The 15,800-nt window shown below is 31.2% G+C and overlaps 1 long non-coding RNA gene across 2 annotated transcripts; it reads right to left on the bottom strand.

Annotated features, from left to right (window-relative positions):
• Positions 1-1,606: 1,606 nt before the first annotated feature.
• LOC102592297 (uncharacterized) lies at positions 1,607-9,968 on the bottom strand. Of its 2 annotated transcripts, XR_001471567.1 has the most exons (4): positions 9,871-9,968; positions 9,665-9,732; positions 9,077-9,233; positions 1,607-1,906 (listed from the first exon to the last, which is right to left on the bottom strand). It is a non-coding gene; the product is annotated as an uncharacterized lncRNA (long non-coding RNA). The 2 variants fall into 2 exon arrangements; XR_368470.2 differs by lacking the exon at positions 1,607-1,906 and having other exon boundaries at positions 8,928-9,233.
• Between the last annotated feature and the right edge of the window lie 5,832 nt (positions 9,969-15,800).

The raw sequence follows: 15,800 nt of genomic DNA, 5'->3' as shown, positions 1-15,800 counted from the left end.
TTCATCTTGTTCATTAACTTCTTCTGCAATAAGATCTTTATCGACTATTGCTAATTGAAGGATTTCATCAACATCAATGCAGCACCATCTTTATCAACTGTTGGTGTTGTATAGTTTAATTAACTACTGCAAGATCAGTGGCTTAGCATTCTTATAAATAAATTATTTTACACAAATACTATATAAATTAGTCTACCTTCATTTTTCTTGTTCTTTTGAGCTCTCCTCAATTTCTCATCTCGTATAAAAGCAACAACTTCCATCATTGATAGTTCAAGGGATGCAACATGCTCACACAAATTATCATCTTTATTTTCTGTCCACTCGAAACAGAATTCTCACAAGGTTGGTTGGAATTGTTCTCACCCAATATTTATCCTCCTCGTTCTCTACTACAGAAGTGAGGTCAGTGACACCTTTCAAATTGGCCTTCAAGGCATCAATGATTGTGTCCTTCACTTCGTCCGTATATGACTTTAATGTTGCCATATAATTTTATTTTGTCTCACGGACAATAGGTATGACGTATGGATGCACAACCTATAAAAAAATAATAGTACAAGACCTTCACTAATTTACAAATATTTCTAGATAAAAATAAATAAGTTTATACCTTTGTACTTCTCCCTTTGTACTTAAATGGATCACCTTCGACAGTATTATCGCTCTTTGTCGTGTGCCATCTAAGTAAACGGGGAATTGGCAGAGGAGAATCCAAGGACTTCTTTGCATAATTATCAAGATGAGGAAAAGCCTCATATATCCAAACCTGAAATTAATAAAATAACAAATAAATAAATAGAGAATATGAAATACTATATAAATATATAAGAGTTTAATATTAATCAAGTACATAATTGATAATAAGTACCAGAAATGCCCAGGGGAAGCCATACGAAGCATACGATGCATTCCCTCTTTCCTTCACTTTGTTTCTTCAAATTAATTTTGTTCTTCAAGTACTTCACTTAAATCAAAACACTCTTTGCCTCACGAATAACTCTTGAAAAAATCTAAATCATCGACCATCTTAATGTGGTTTAAATCCACAATCTTAGATCGATCGTGGGCAAAGCAACATCGAGTGGACGAACCAAACTAAAGAGCACTTCAACTTCTTCTCCTTATTAAATTCGGTACCCTTAATCAAACTCATCAACTTTGTACCACTGATTTTCTTATTCTTGGTCACTTTATAGTACATTTCTCACATTTCTGAAGCACTTTTTTAAGCACGGGGGTATGCTAAGCAATTCAGCCCCGTAATCAATGCAAACTCTTTTAAGCCAAAACAAGCAGGCTAACCATTCACACAAAACCACATCTCATGCAATTTTTTTTTTTTATTTACACGACACAACAACATATAATGGGCCATTTGTCCATTGACCTTGTAATGTTCTGGAATATGTCTTAAATGTCCAAAACAAGTACCTTTAAAGTCATTATAAATTTTTTCTTGAACTAAAACATTTCTAAAATCACGATAAAGAGTCATTTTTGCTCTCACAGAAATTTTCGCTGGAAAAGATCCTAACTCATCCATATGCATGTCGTTAGATTATAGGACTTACCAGAGATCTCTCTTGCACATGTTGGCAAGGACAGGGGATCATCATTCTCATCTCCAGTATCTCGGTTATCTCTACTACTCTCTTCATCTCCACTGACAGTGTTTTCTTCACTAGACTCAACATCATCAGTAGCCTGGGCACTACTGTCCTCATAGTTGTCAATTTCAGCCATCGTATCAGAATTCGAGTTAGACTTGGGTTCTTCAACTATAATTTTTTTCTTTTTTGAAGATCTTGAAACTTCTTCAACCTTTCTTTTCTTGTTTTTAGAAGGCTTAGGAACATATCGTTTAACAATCCCGCCTCTAGTTTTAGCCATAACCAGAGTAAACCTCCAATAAAACATACAAAATAAATTACAGATTCAACAGAAATCAACAATGCGATTGACAGAAACGCCACTAAAGTCGATCAAAGTTTAGTCAAAATTTCAAAATCAATAGGCGAAATAAACTTTAAATTTTTTTAAAAAAATTAGCAACCAAATAGGGTCAAATATTTATATCCAAACAAACACGTCATTAGAGACCACAAATATTCATGGAATATGGCGAAAAATTCATCCTAAACAAGAACATGAAGAAAAACAGTCTAGAAAAAGGAATCATTAAATCATTACACTATTATAACAAAATAAACAACCAAATACAACTAAAAATTACCGAAAAACACCATTATAGAAGATTCAACTTACCAAAGATGAAAGCTTTGAACTTGGGGAAGAAGATTGAATAAAACAGATGAAGATTTGAGAGACGTTTAGGACGATGAAATGATTGCAAAGTTTATATAAGTTAATGAAAGAGAAGTGGAGATCCCAGAGAAGTGTATGGGGAAGAGAAGCGATGATTACACTTGTAGAGAAGTGTATGGGGAAGATGAAAACCCCTTGCACTTGAGAAGAAGAAACGTCGGAACAAGGTTTCAGAAAAAGTGCCCTTTTAATATATTTTAACAGTTTAAATCAGATTTTAATATAAAATTACGTAAAATGTATTGGGATTAAATATATTTTGTAAAGATATATATTTTCCCCAAGTTTTAAAAATAATAAACAAGCCCATGGCCCCACATTCACAAATATACCCCAAGTTTTAAAAAGGTCAAAGAGACCCATGATCCCACACTTTTTCCTTTTTTAAAAGCCCAACCATAAAAAATAAATCAAAAATAAATTAAGTGGGTATAGAGTAAATTAAGTTATTAAGGTGTCCCCAATGCCAATTCTTCTCTAATTACATCATGAAATTTCTAATAATGACGGAATGAGTCATTACACAAACTAAATATGCTACTAACTTGGAAACGATATTTCTAACTTATTGGAATCATCAAACACCTAAACAAGGTCCTTTTGACTAGATATTGACCAAAATTAACTCTTTAACTTCTAACTTATTTCCAACCAACTACTCAAAACACACCAAAAAGCCTCAAGTCCCAAACCAAAGACCCTACTTACTCAGCTCAACTTCTATATTGATCAAAGCCAAGCATATCAACTTCCAAAACTTCCAGAATGAAAAAGCTTACATAATTCTCAACCAAACACCTTAGAAATTAAACCACCCACCTAATAGACCATAAATAATATAAACAATTATGGAAAGGGGTGAAAGAGTAACAACAGACAATATTTTCAAATTAGCTATGAGGTTTGTTACATAAATGATGATCTCTTTGATCATATTTTAAAAATATATTTTGAAGTTTTAAATTTATAATAATTTTAAGTAATTTATAAATCTATAAATTTATATAAAAATATTTGAAATTATTTATTCAAATTTGCACCAAAATTAATAATTTTGTGTACAACCATGAATCCGGTCACATAGTAATATTGAAACAAAACAAATGTAGTCATCTCTCTATATCATCATACAACCAACACTCTCCTCTTTGTCTTATTCAATCCCTTCTTTTATATATATATATATATATCAAAAAGGTTTAATCTTTATTTAAAACTACTTCTGGGGCTTTGTTGTGTTTGCGAATAACAAGAAAACTAAAGTCAATGGTTGATATGTTTAACGAAGAAGAGTTACATGATACAAGTGTGTTGAATAGAGGAGATGATTACTTGCAGGTTATATGAAGCTACACCAACCCTCTTTAGGCATATTTGGTGCTATACGTAGGGTTTTTACTTTTGGTGAAATCAAAATCATATGTGAACGTTTACCCGGTTATCGTGAAGGTTTTAAACATAAATCGAGTATATTCGTCAATTTAATTTATTTCATTTTTTGTGCCTTCATTTATATGTTTGTGTTAAATTTATGTTGTTGATTCGATTGTGTGCTTATAATGGAATTTTATATTTGTACTTTCCAAAAGAAAATAAGATTTCATTTATTTTTGAATGCTTACTCAAACATAGGATATATCAAGAATAGTTTGAGTTCACCAAAAGTAAAAACCCTAATTTTAGCATCAAAATTACCAAAACGAGATTGGTACAAATAACCTCCAAGCAATCATCTCATCTCTTAAACACACTTAAATCAGGAAACTCTTCTTCATTAAACATATCTTCAGCCATTATTACTTTCTCTCAATTATTTGCAAGAACAAAAAATATTCAAAAAATTTCTGGGGCGTTGTTGTGTTTGCGAATAACATCAAAAGTAAAGTCAACGATTGATATGTTTAACGAAGAAGAGTTACGTGATACAAGTATGTTGAATAGATGAGATGATTACTTGCAGGCTATATGGGGCTACACCAATCCTCTTTAGGCAAATTTGATGCTATACTTGGGGTTTTTACTTTTGGTGAACTCAAAATCATATATATGTGAACGTTTACCTGATTATCGTGAAGATTTTTAAAATAAATAGAGTGTATTCATCAATATAAATTATTTTATTTTTTGTGCCTTCATTTATATGTTTGTGTTAAATTTATGTTGTTGATTCGATATGGTGTGCTTATAATGGAATTTTATTTTTGTCCTTTCCAAAAGAAAATAAGATTCCATCTATTTTCGACATGCTTACTCAAGCATAGGATATATCAGGAATAATTTCCTACCTAAATAAGGTAAGTGTAATGTTGAATATGTTGGGAAAATATTCACAGAAAGTTTTGAGTTCACCAGAAGTAAAAATCCTAAGTTTAGAATCAAAATTGCCAAAACGAGATTGGTCCATATAGCCTCCAAGCAATCATCTCATCTCTTAAACACACTTACATCAGGCAACTCTTCTTCAATAAAAATATCTTCAGCCACTATTACTTTCTCTCTGTTATTTGCAAGGACAAAAAATATTCAAGAAATTTATGCGACTTTGTTGTGTTTGCGAATAACAGGAAAAGTAAAGTCAATGGTTGATATGTTTAACGAAGAAGAGTTACGTGATACAAGTATGTTGAATAGAGGAGATAATTACTTGCAGGTTATATGGGGCTACACCATTCAAATTTAGGCAAACTTGGTGCTATACTAAGGATTTTTAAGTAAAGATTTTTAACATAAATAGAGTATATTCATTAATTTAAATTATTTCATTTTGTGTGCCTTCATTTATATGTTTGTGTTAAAAATATGTTGTTGATTCGATCGAGTGCTTACAATGGAATATTATTTTTGTACTTTTCAGAAGAAAATAACATTTCATTTATTTTTGTCAGGCTTACTCAAGCATAGGATATATCTGGAATAGTTTTTCTACCCAAACAAGGCAAGTGTAATGTTCGGTAAATATTCACAGAAAGTTTTGAGTTCACCAGAAGTAAAAACCCTAACTTTAATATCAAAATTTCCAAAATGAGATTGGTACATATAACCTCCAAGCAATCATCTCATCTCTTAAACACACCTACATCCTCTTCTTCATTAAACATATCTTCAGCCACTATTACTTTCTCTCTGTTATTTGCAAGCACAAAAAATATTCAAAAAATATTTGGGGCTTTTTTGTGTTTGGGAATAACAAGAAAAGTAAGGTCAACAGTTGATATGCTTAACGAAGAAGAGTTACGTGATACAAGTATGTTGAATAGAGGAGATGATTTCTTGCCGGTTATATGAGGCTACACCAATCCTCTTTAGGCAAATTTTGTGCTATACTTAGGGTTTTTACTTTTGGTGAACTCAAAATCATATGTGAACGTTTACCTGATTATCGTGAAGGTTTTTAACATAAATAGAGTATATTCGTCAATTTAAATTATTTCATTTTTCGTGCCTTCATTTATATGTTTGTGTTAAATTTATGTTGTTGATTCGATCGTGTGCTTATACTGGAATTTTATTTTTCTACTTTTAAAAAAAAAAAAAGATTTCATCTATTTTTGACATGCTTACTCAAGCATAGGATATATCAGGAATAGTTTCTCTACCTAAACAAGTTAAGTGTAATGTTGAATATGTTGGGTAAATATTCACAGAAAGTTTTGAGTTCACCAGAAGTAAATTTCCTAAGTTTAGCATCAAAATTGCCAAAACGAGATTGGTACATATAACCTTCAAGCAATCATCTCATCTCTTAAACACACTTACATCAGGCAACTCTTCTTGATTAAACATATCTTTAGCCACTATTAATTTCACTCTGTTATTTGCAAGCACAAAAAATATTCAAAAAAAATTTGGGGATTTGTTGTGTTTGCGAATAACAGAAAAACTAAAGTGAATGGTTGATATGTTTAATACAGAAGAGTTACGTGATACAAGTATGTTAAATAGAGGAGATGATTACTTGCAGGTTATATGGGGCTACACCAATCCTCTTTAGGCAAATTTGGTGCTATACTTTGAGTTTTTAAGTGAAGGTTTTGAACATAAATAGAGTATATTCGTTAATTTAAATTATTTCATTTTTTGTGCCTTCATTTATAATGTTGTGTTAAATTTATGTTGTTGATTCGATCATGTCCTTACAACGGAATTTTATTTTTGTACTTTCCAAAAGAAAATAAGATTTCATTTATTTTTGACATGCTTACTCAAGCATATAGGATATATCAGGAATAGTTTTTCTACCTAAACAAGGTAAGTGTAATGTTGAGTAAATATTCACAGAAAGTTTTTTGAGTTTACTAGAAGTAAAAACCCTAAGTGTAGCATCAAAATTGCCAAAACGAGATTGGTACATATAACCTCCAAGCAATCATCTCATCTCTTAAACACACTTATATCAGGCAATTCTTCTTCATTAAACATATCTTCAGCCACTATTACTTTCTCTCTTATATTTGTAAGCACAAAAAATATTCAAAAAATTCCTGGGGCTTTACTGTGTTTGCGAATAACAGGAAAAGTAAAGTCAACGGTTGATATGTTTAACGAAGAAGAGTTACATGATACAAGTATGTTGAATAGAGGAGATGATTACTTGCAGGTTATATGGGGCTACACCAATCCTCTTTAGGCAAATTTCGTGCTATACTTAGGGTTTTAACTTTTGGTGAACTCAAAATCATATGTGAACGTTTGCCTAATTATCGTGAAGGTTTTTAACATAAATAGAGTCTATTCGTCAATTTAAATTATTTCATTTTTTTTGCCTTCATTTATATGTTTGTGTAAAATTTATGTTGTTGATTCAATTGTGTGCTTATAGTGGAATTTTTTTTTGTACTTTCCAAAAGAAAGTAAGATTTCATCTATTTTTGACATGCTTACTCAAGCATAGGATATATCAGGAATAGTTTTTCTACCTAAACAAGGTAAGTGTAATGTTGAATATGTTGGGTAAATATTCACAGAAAGTTTTGAGTTCACCAAAATTAAAAACCCTAAGTTTAGCATCAAAATTGTCAAAACGAGATTGGTACATATAACCTCCAAGGAATCATCTCATCTCTTAAACACACTTACATCAGGCAACTCTTCTTCATTAAACATATTTTCAGCCACTATTACTTTCTCTCCGTTATTTGCAAGCACAAAAAATATTCAAAAAAATTTTGGGGATTTGTTGTGTTTGCGAATAACAGGAAAAGTAAAGTCAATGCTTTATATGTTTAACGAAGAAGAGTTACGTGATACAAGTATGTTGAATAGATGAGCTGATTACTTGCAGGTTATATGGGGCAACACCAATCCTCTTTAGGCAAATGTAGTTCTATACTTAGGGTTTTTAAGTGAAGGTTTTTAACATAAATAGAGTATATTCGTCAATTTAAATTATTTCATTTTGTGTGCCTTCATTTATATGTTTGTGTTAAATTTTATGTTGTTGATTCGATCATGTGCTTACAATGGAATTTTATTTTTGTACTTTCCAAAAGAAAATAAGATTTTATTTATATTTGACATGCTTACTCAAGCATAGGATATATTAGGAATAGTTTTTCTACCTAAATAAGGTAAGTGTAATATTGGGTAACTATTCACATAAAGTTTTGAGTTCACCAGAAGTAAAAATCCTAAGTTTAGCATCAAAATTGTCAAAACGAGATTGGTACACATACAACAATCATCTCATCTCTTAAACACACTTACATCAGACAACTCTTCTTCATTAAACATATCTTCAACCACTATTACTTTTTAAGAAGAAGAAAGAAGGAAGAAGGATGAGGAGAAGGAGAAGGAGAAGGAGAAGGAGCAAGAGGAGGAGGAGGAGGAGTATGAGGAGGAGGAGGAGAAGAGGAGGAAGAAGGAGAAGAAGGAGAAGGAGGAGGAGGAGGATATCTTCAACCACTATTACTTTTTAAGAAGAAGGAGAAGGAGAAGGAGAAGGAGGAGGAGGAGGAGAAGAAGAAGGAGAAGAAGGAGAGGAGGAGGAGGAGAAGGAGAAGAAGAAGAAGAAGGTGCAGAAGAAGAAGAAGAAGAAGAAGAAGGAAAAGGAGGAGGAGGAGAAGAAGAATTCTTTATTCGACTCTCCAAATAACAACTCGAGGACATAAAGTGGAAGAAAGGGAATACTAGTTATTGTATACTTATAATATCATTTGATGTTTAACGTTATTTTATTGTTACAGAAGATTATTTTTTCAATGGATAATAATGATAATTTTGTTATCATATCATATATAGGTAAAATTTATATCTATATATTCTATCTTTATTATTCTAAAGGTGGAAAGTCTATAAAGGTAGAACTTAAAAGTTAGATTATGAAAATATCCATTAAAAATTAATTGACTAATTTATCCTTCGCTAAAATAGACCAAATACATAGTTAGAATTTACCACTTTCCATTGGATGTTCATGGTGTATATATGCCTCTAGAAAAACATCAGATGACTCTACTATCATGAAAAAAACATTAGTTTAATTATAATTTTCATATTGCGTCTAAGAGTTGAGCACACGTAATTCCAAATCAAATCATTTATATTCGTTATTCTGAAATTTATTTATATTTATCATCACATGCAATAAACACATATTCAGTCTATCAGAATTACATAATTCTAAAGGTCAACCACCAGAACACCGTGCCGGTATGCTTAATCATGTTGTCTCTACCAATTCTATAATGTAAATATATGGCACTAACCAAGTATATATATACATACATAAAAATAAACCATAGGATACCTCAATGCCAAGTTTCTTCCCTAGTGCCCATGCAGTCTCGCTTTTGTCGCGAACCATATTTTTGAAGAAGAATCCGAGGGGAGAAATGGAGTTGTTTTCCATGGAAAGTCTTTCCTCCTACCTCACTTGAGCTCTTAATTTTCTCTCAAAATATGACCTGGAATTGTTATGCATCCAAAATAGTTACGGTTGAAATGTACTATGCATCAAAAATAGTCCTAAGAAAAGAAGAAAGGAGCATATAGTTGTATTATATTTTAAAGATTAGCAATTCTATAATTATAATCCGTTGTAATTGGTTCATTGACCATCAAATATCAATTTTTTGCTAAACAAAAATTCAGTAGCTGACTAAAGATTTTAGATTGCCCATTTAGTTAGGATTACACAGGGAACCTCAATACAACGACATCCTTCAAGATGGATTACACAGTCTAATCTATTATTTTATTTCAAAATAGAGAAGAATCCAATCAATTTTTTGACAAGAGAAATATTATGCAACACACAGAAATCTTAAATAGATTACCAAAAAAAAATAATCTCAAAACACACCTAAAAAAAAGAAAAGAAAAAATGTGGATGTACCAGACAAGAAGTAACGTGCTCGATTTCTTGATTTTGATCACTCAAAAATTTGCTTTCTGTTGATGAATCTGATGACAAGCAAGCAGGATGTATCATTTGAATTGAAAATCAACTATTAGAATATCCAGTTGAAATAGAAGAGGGACGCTATTAATTTCTTATGAATCTACCTAGAGCATCTATGAATTTGAGGGATAGAGACGTACCTTTTCGATGTTTTCTATGTATATCAAGAAAAAGGAGAGATCTTTTCGATGTTTTCTATGTAGATGAAGAACTATAATTTGGGGGATAAAAGTCTACAGGTTAGTATTTATGGATGTAATAATGTGAGATGTTTTTTAAGGGAAGGGAAATAATATTTATTGTTTCATTCCTCTTTAAAAACTAGATAATGAAAGGCCCATATATGGGCCCAATATTATAATTTTAAGGAAAAATAATCTAAATACATAACTTTAAGTTCCTTATTGTCTATTTTTTCCTACTTTTTAAAAAAATTACTTAAATCCCTTATTTCACTTAAATATCAAATCTGTCAGATACATGATTCACTTTTACATCCCACGTTTCACCACTCCCTATGTCACTCCTTTTTTTCCCCCTAAATTCACTCCAATATCTTTTCAATTACAAATCATTATCCCAAATTGATTTTCAAAAATTTTCTCTCTCAATCCAACCATTTTCAAACTTCGTCTTCTCCGTCCTCTCTCCCAAAGTCTGTCATTGCAATTTTCATCTTCTTCCTTCCATTTTTATTTTGTTTCAGGTTTTTCTTCTTGATACATATGGTTCCAGATCCTACATCAAATCTTTCTAATACTAATTGAACAGTATACGACTCCGATGATGAAAATTGGGCAGAAATTAGATCAAAAAGTTTACATGACCCATTTAACTTGATGAATCAGTCGACGAAAGATGTGCCAGAATCGTCTAAATCAAAGGTTGCAAAAAACCCCCCAAAAAAGGGGAAGAAAAGCAGCACCCGCTATTTCCAGACCTTCATTGCCTAGAGTATGTGTTTTTAATCTTTATTAAACTTGTTTGTGATATGTATTACATTTGCTATCTTAGACTAAAATTGATTGATACCTTAATTAGATGTGTTATATTGTTTATTGGATTAAATCATGATACATACAATAACCCTATCTTAGTTTGATACTTACTGATTTGAGATTTAGTTGACACTTATAAAACCCTTGTTTGATATGTGTATAAAAAAATGATACATGACAAACCCCAATATGAAAAAGATATTTGTCAAATTTAACAAAAAGGTCGTTGATGTATCAGACAGGGCATCCTTTTGTATAATGTATCAAGTTTTATAATACGACTCTGTTGAAGTCTGGTAGCATGTATTTTTCTATGTATCAACTTGTTTTTATTATGTATCATTACTTGTTGTGTAGTGTGATTTGATGTTTTTATTTATGTATCATAAGATATCATTATAAATAGTATAATTTTCCTTTTCATTTTGCAGTCAATCAAATATGTTATAAAAAAGGTACCAACACATGCCATAAGGTTTGGTGTCCCTTTTAACACAAATTTTTTGAAGGAGTTCCAGAGTCTATAGGGGATGATGTAATTGAACTGTTCAGAGCTACAATATTTGGACGCTATTTAGACATCCCTAAAAGTAATTTTTAGGGTCAAATCAGTAAATGTTTGTTGTTGTTAGAATTGGAACAAGGAACTCAAAGGTGTTGCATATTAGGCATGTAAATGGGGGTATCTTGAAATTTGGTATCAAAGAATTTGCAATAATAACTGGTCTCAAATGTAAAGGCAATACCAAAGACTTTCAATACCCAGAATCACCTCCCTGTAGGCTATTCCAAAAATATTTTCCTGGTGCAGTTAATAGTATAAGCAAGAATCATCTAGTCCAACGATTTCTGATGGGTAACTAGGAGAACAATTAGGATGCACTTCAGATGGCTATCATGTACTTTCCCCATACATTCATTTTGGCTCAAACTGGTGATTCTTCAATATCTGTTAACAAATTCTTAATGGTTGAAGATGGTAGATATCAAGTATATCCTTAGGGACAAATTGCATTCACAAAGCTCATGGATTCACTTCGAAAAAATTTCAATCTTAGCAAACAGTTGTATCGGTTATATGGAATGCCCTATGCACTTAACATATGGACATACGAATGTGCATTCCAATTAAATACTGAAATTGCTGTCAAAGAATGGAATGTCATCCCTAGAATTTGCAATTGGAGGGTTGTGGCTTTAAAGCCAAAGTTTGAAATGCTTATGTCTAGCATTTTTCAAAAGGTAACATTGAATCCCATTTTATATTACATTTCATACATAATAAAGTATATAGTTGTAAGGTTGCAAGTTTGTCTTTTTAAAATATTTTTTTCTGTGTTAGGGTACATAATTTTGTGTTTTAATATTAAAAAATATTTTGTTTTTTCAGAATGCATGATCAAACATTATGCCAACACTGGAGGAACTATTGCAGCTTTTGATTTACCTAAAGATGAACATGCTCCTCCTTCTTCACCCCCCACAACATCTGTCAATCCCAAGATAGTTCAACCGAATGACATTGCTGATTTTGATGATTTCTCCACAAGACCTCTCGGATAGTTGTTAAGGAGATCATCTATAGTGTCTGATACATCATCTCCACCACCACCAAAAACAAGAAAGAACGGGGATACACCTAAAACAAAGGTGTTAGAACCCAATCAGCTAGATCAGTCCAATGTGTCATTAAACCAACCATTTTTTTTATTTCAGATGGTCCTCTGACACCGGCTGCTAATTCAAGTTATTGAAGAACTGAAAGATCATTTGGAGAATTACGTAAGTAATTATTTCAATTTTATTATTTTTTTCTTTATATTGACTCTAATTGTAGTTATTTTTTTATAATTTTTTGATAGGTTGAAAAGAAATTTGAGGAACTTGTAATCTTGATAAAGGAAAACCACTCGCAATTGATGCGATCTCGACACAAGAAAAACAACAATGTCGATCCTCAATCAAGCAATAAACAACCATTTCCACATATACGGACTGATCTTCCTGATGCAGTTGGTGTAGCTGATTGTGAGGTTGGTGTATCTATTAATGAGGGTGGACATCAAGCTAACGTCAATGCAGAGGTATGTATCTGATACATTGTTTGTAATTGTCGTTATACCTCATACATTAAGTATGTATTAAGAATCAAAATCATATGTATCAACACACATAAGTCATGTATATAGTTAAGATGATTCACCGAATCTTCTATCTCATTAAACAATTATATATTTCAACTTTATATTTATCACTTAAGTTAAATAATGTATCAGTAACAATTATGTTAACACTTTTTTTATTATTAAAAATTCAAATATAGATTGATCATACTATCAGTAACCAATAACAAATGAAGCGTGTTTCAGAACTCCAACCAACATATGAAAGTACTCATGTTGTACTGGAGCAAATGATCCTAAGAAGGTATCAATATGATCAAAACTTTATACATTACAATTTTCTTTGATGCATTATCCTCTTCTTTTTTTTATTTTATATATATGATACATTATTAGTATAATGGGTAACTGATACATACAACATGCTTATATTCATGATGATGAAGCACATCAATCCCCACAAGATTTAAATGAAGTAATCATGGATGAAGATGGTGTTGACATAGTTCAACACAACATTCGTCATTTTGTGACTGATAAAATAACAGTTGATACATCGATAAATTTATCAATTATGCATCATGACACTAACATTCATTATATCAAATTTTACTAAAATTATTATTATATCATATTATACAGGATTCTTCCACATCAACAACAATATCGCCCTCAACTCAAGCAGCAATAGATGCACTTATATTCGATCTAGGAAAATTTTCTATTCCTGCTAAATCATTTTGTGTTTACATTCCATAGAATTTAATTGACAGTCATGATTTGTTGTCTGATAGTCAATTATCCATTGATATTCCAACCACCGAGATTGTTGTTAGAAACGATTCAAAGGCTTCTGCGCCTAGAAATAGGATACCTTCAAGAATTATTCAATCTCCATACGTGACTTCTTTTGGGTCAAGCGAGAAGGGAAAAGAGAAATTGGATGACGATGTTCGTCTGTATTTCCCATTTGAAGGATGTGGGATTACATATCAAGCTTCGTCTAAACTAATTGATGAGTATATGCAGTGGTTAATCAAGGGGATTCTCAAAAATCATGTCAATAAGTAAGTTTTATACATATATTTTGTAAATGTTTGGATTAACCTATTTTGATATAACCAATTGACAATACAAACATTATCATAGGAAATCATCGAAGGATAAATATAGATCAAAAGCCTTTTCTTTTGAATTTGAGATGATGGATTTTGTTGTTGCATTTCCAATTAATAAGAGCTGATTCTATGCCATGTCACAGCCAAACAAATGTTGGACTGATCAGGTATAGTTCTTAATGAAACTATTAAGCGTGTATCAGATACATTGGTGTAGAACAACTTGATACAAAATATCATTTCGGATACACTCAAATAAAGTATCAAAATATCAAATTAGTATTTATTTAGATTATCATTTAATGTATCAATTCTATCATTAGACCTTTTTTACAAGTTTCTAATTCTGTTTATCATGTTTTTTATAGCACATCGATGTTGTTTATTACTACCTCCGTAAAAAATCAAAACTCTGCAGCATGAATCAATACACAACAACCAACTGCTTGTTCATCTCACACATAAAAAATACCTATGAAAGGTATTACCTGGCTAATGAAGATGATCTTATTAGTACCCAAGAACACATTGATCGCGTTTCAACTATATATGTATATGAGAGGTCAATCACTAACATCATCAAAGGTTTTGAAATTTCAGCTGCTTTACCTTGGCGTCTTGTAGACGATGTTTACATCCCGGTTAACTGCGGTGGACAATTTCATTGGGTGTTGGCTGTTGTTGAATTGCAAAACAAGGTGATAAGGATGTATGATTCTTCATTAGGCTCAAGGAAATAAACAATTCCGCACGAGATAAAAATGTTGTCTAAAATGTTTCCTTCCTCATCGACAATGGATTCTTTGAAAAAATTGAGCGAACAAATTTTGGTGATTGTGATGTGTACAAGGACAATAATTCTGGTTCACTCTTGGAGGCACAAGTTCATTTCATGGTTGAATTTGCCCAAGACATTAAGCAACAAAAGAGTGATAGCCTATAAGTATTGTGTTTTTATTATTTTTGAATCATGTATTATTTAAGTTTATAACTAATATTCTGCATTTTGGTAAAGACTGTGGGTTATATGTTGCTATATTTGCGGAGTATCTAAGCGACCAAATCGAAACATCATTAGTTGATTTTCTTCCAGAATACCTACGCAAAAGATATAGAGCATTGTTGTGGAGTTATGACAGCGAAAAGGCTAAGGGTACATACGTTAGTGAGAATGATGATCCACCAAAACCTAAGGGTGTAGTCACACCACCACCAGAAGAAGATTTGGTTCACATAGTGTAGTAATTAAGTATCTATGCATAGACAACGTTTTATGTTTTTTTTATCCTTTTGACAATTTCACTCATGTTTTAGTGTGTTTTGATATTGTATGGACCAATATACTTTGCTTATAAAAAGTTAAATTTCAGACACATTATTGCATTACATAAACAAAAAGTGCAGTATATAACATATACTGTGTCTGATACATGTTTTCATTCTTATTATGTATCTTATAAGTAATCAGATATAATAACCTATTACTAATAAATAGGTTTTTGAAAATTTAATGTATATGATTCATTATGTATAATTAATATTATACATGAAACATAATATATATATATATATATATATATATATATAGTATATGATACACGATTCATAGTTATTGTTTTAAATAAACTGTTTACAAACTTAATTGTTTAATGTACGTATCATATAAATTATCACACATAATAGCTTATTGCTAACATATAGGTTGTGTATGCTTTAATGTAAATGATACAATAACCAATTAATGTATATGATACAACAAACGTTATATAATTTAATGTATATGATACATTAGCTTATATGTTACCCAACATTTTATTTATAATTATAACTG

This window comes from Solanum tuberosum, unplaced genomic scaffold (assembly GCF_000226075.1).
Source record: "Solanum tuberosum cultivar DM 1-3 516 R44 unplaced genomic scaffold, SolTub_3.0 scf00374, whole genome shotgun sequence".
Taxonomy (NCBI): domain Eukaryota; kingdom Viridiplantae; phylum Streptophyta; class Magnoliopsida; order Solanales; family Solanaceae; genus Solanum; species Solanum tuberosum.
The sequence above is the reverse complement of the archived record's forward strand: the minus strand, read 5'-3'. Positions and strand labels throughout refer to the sequence as shown.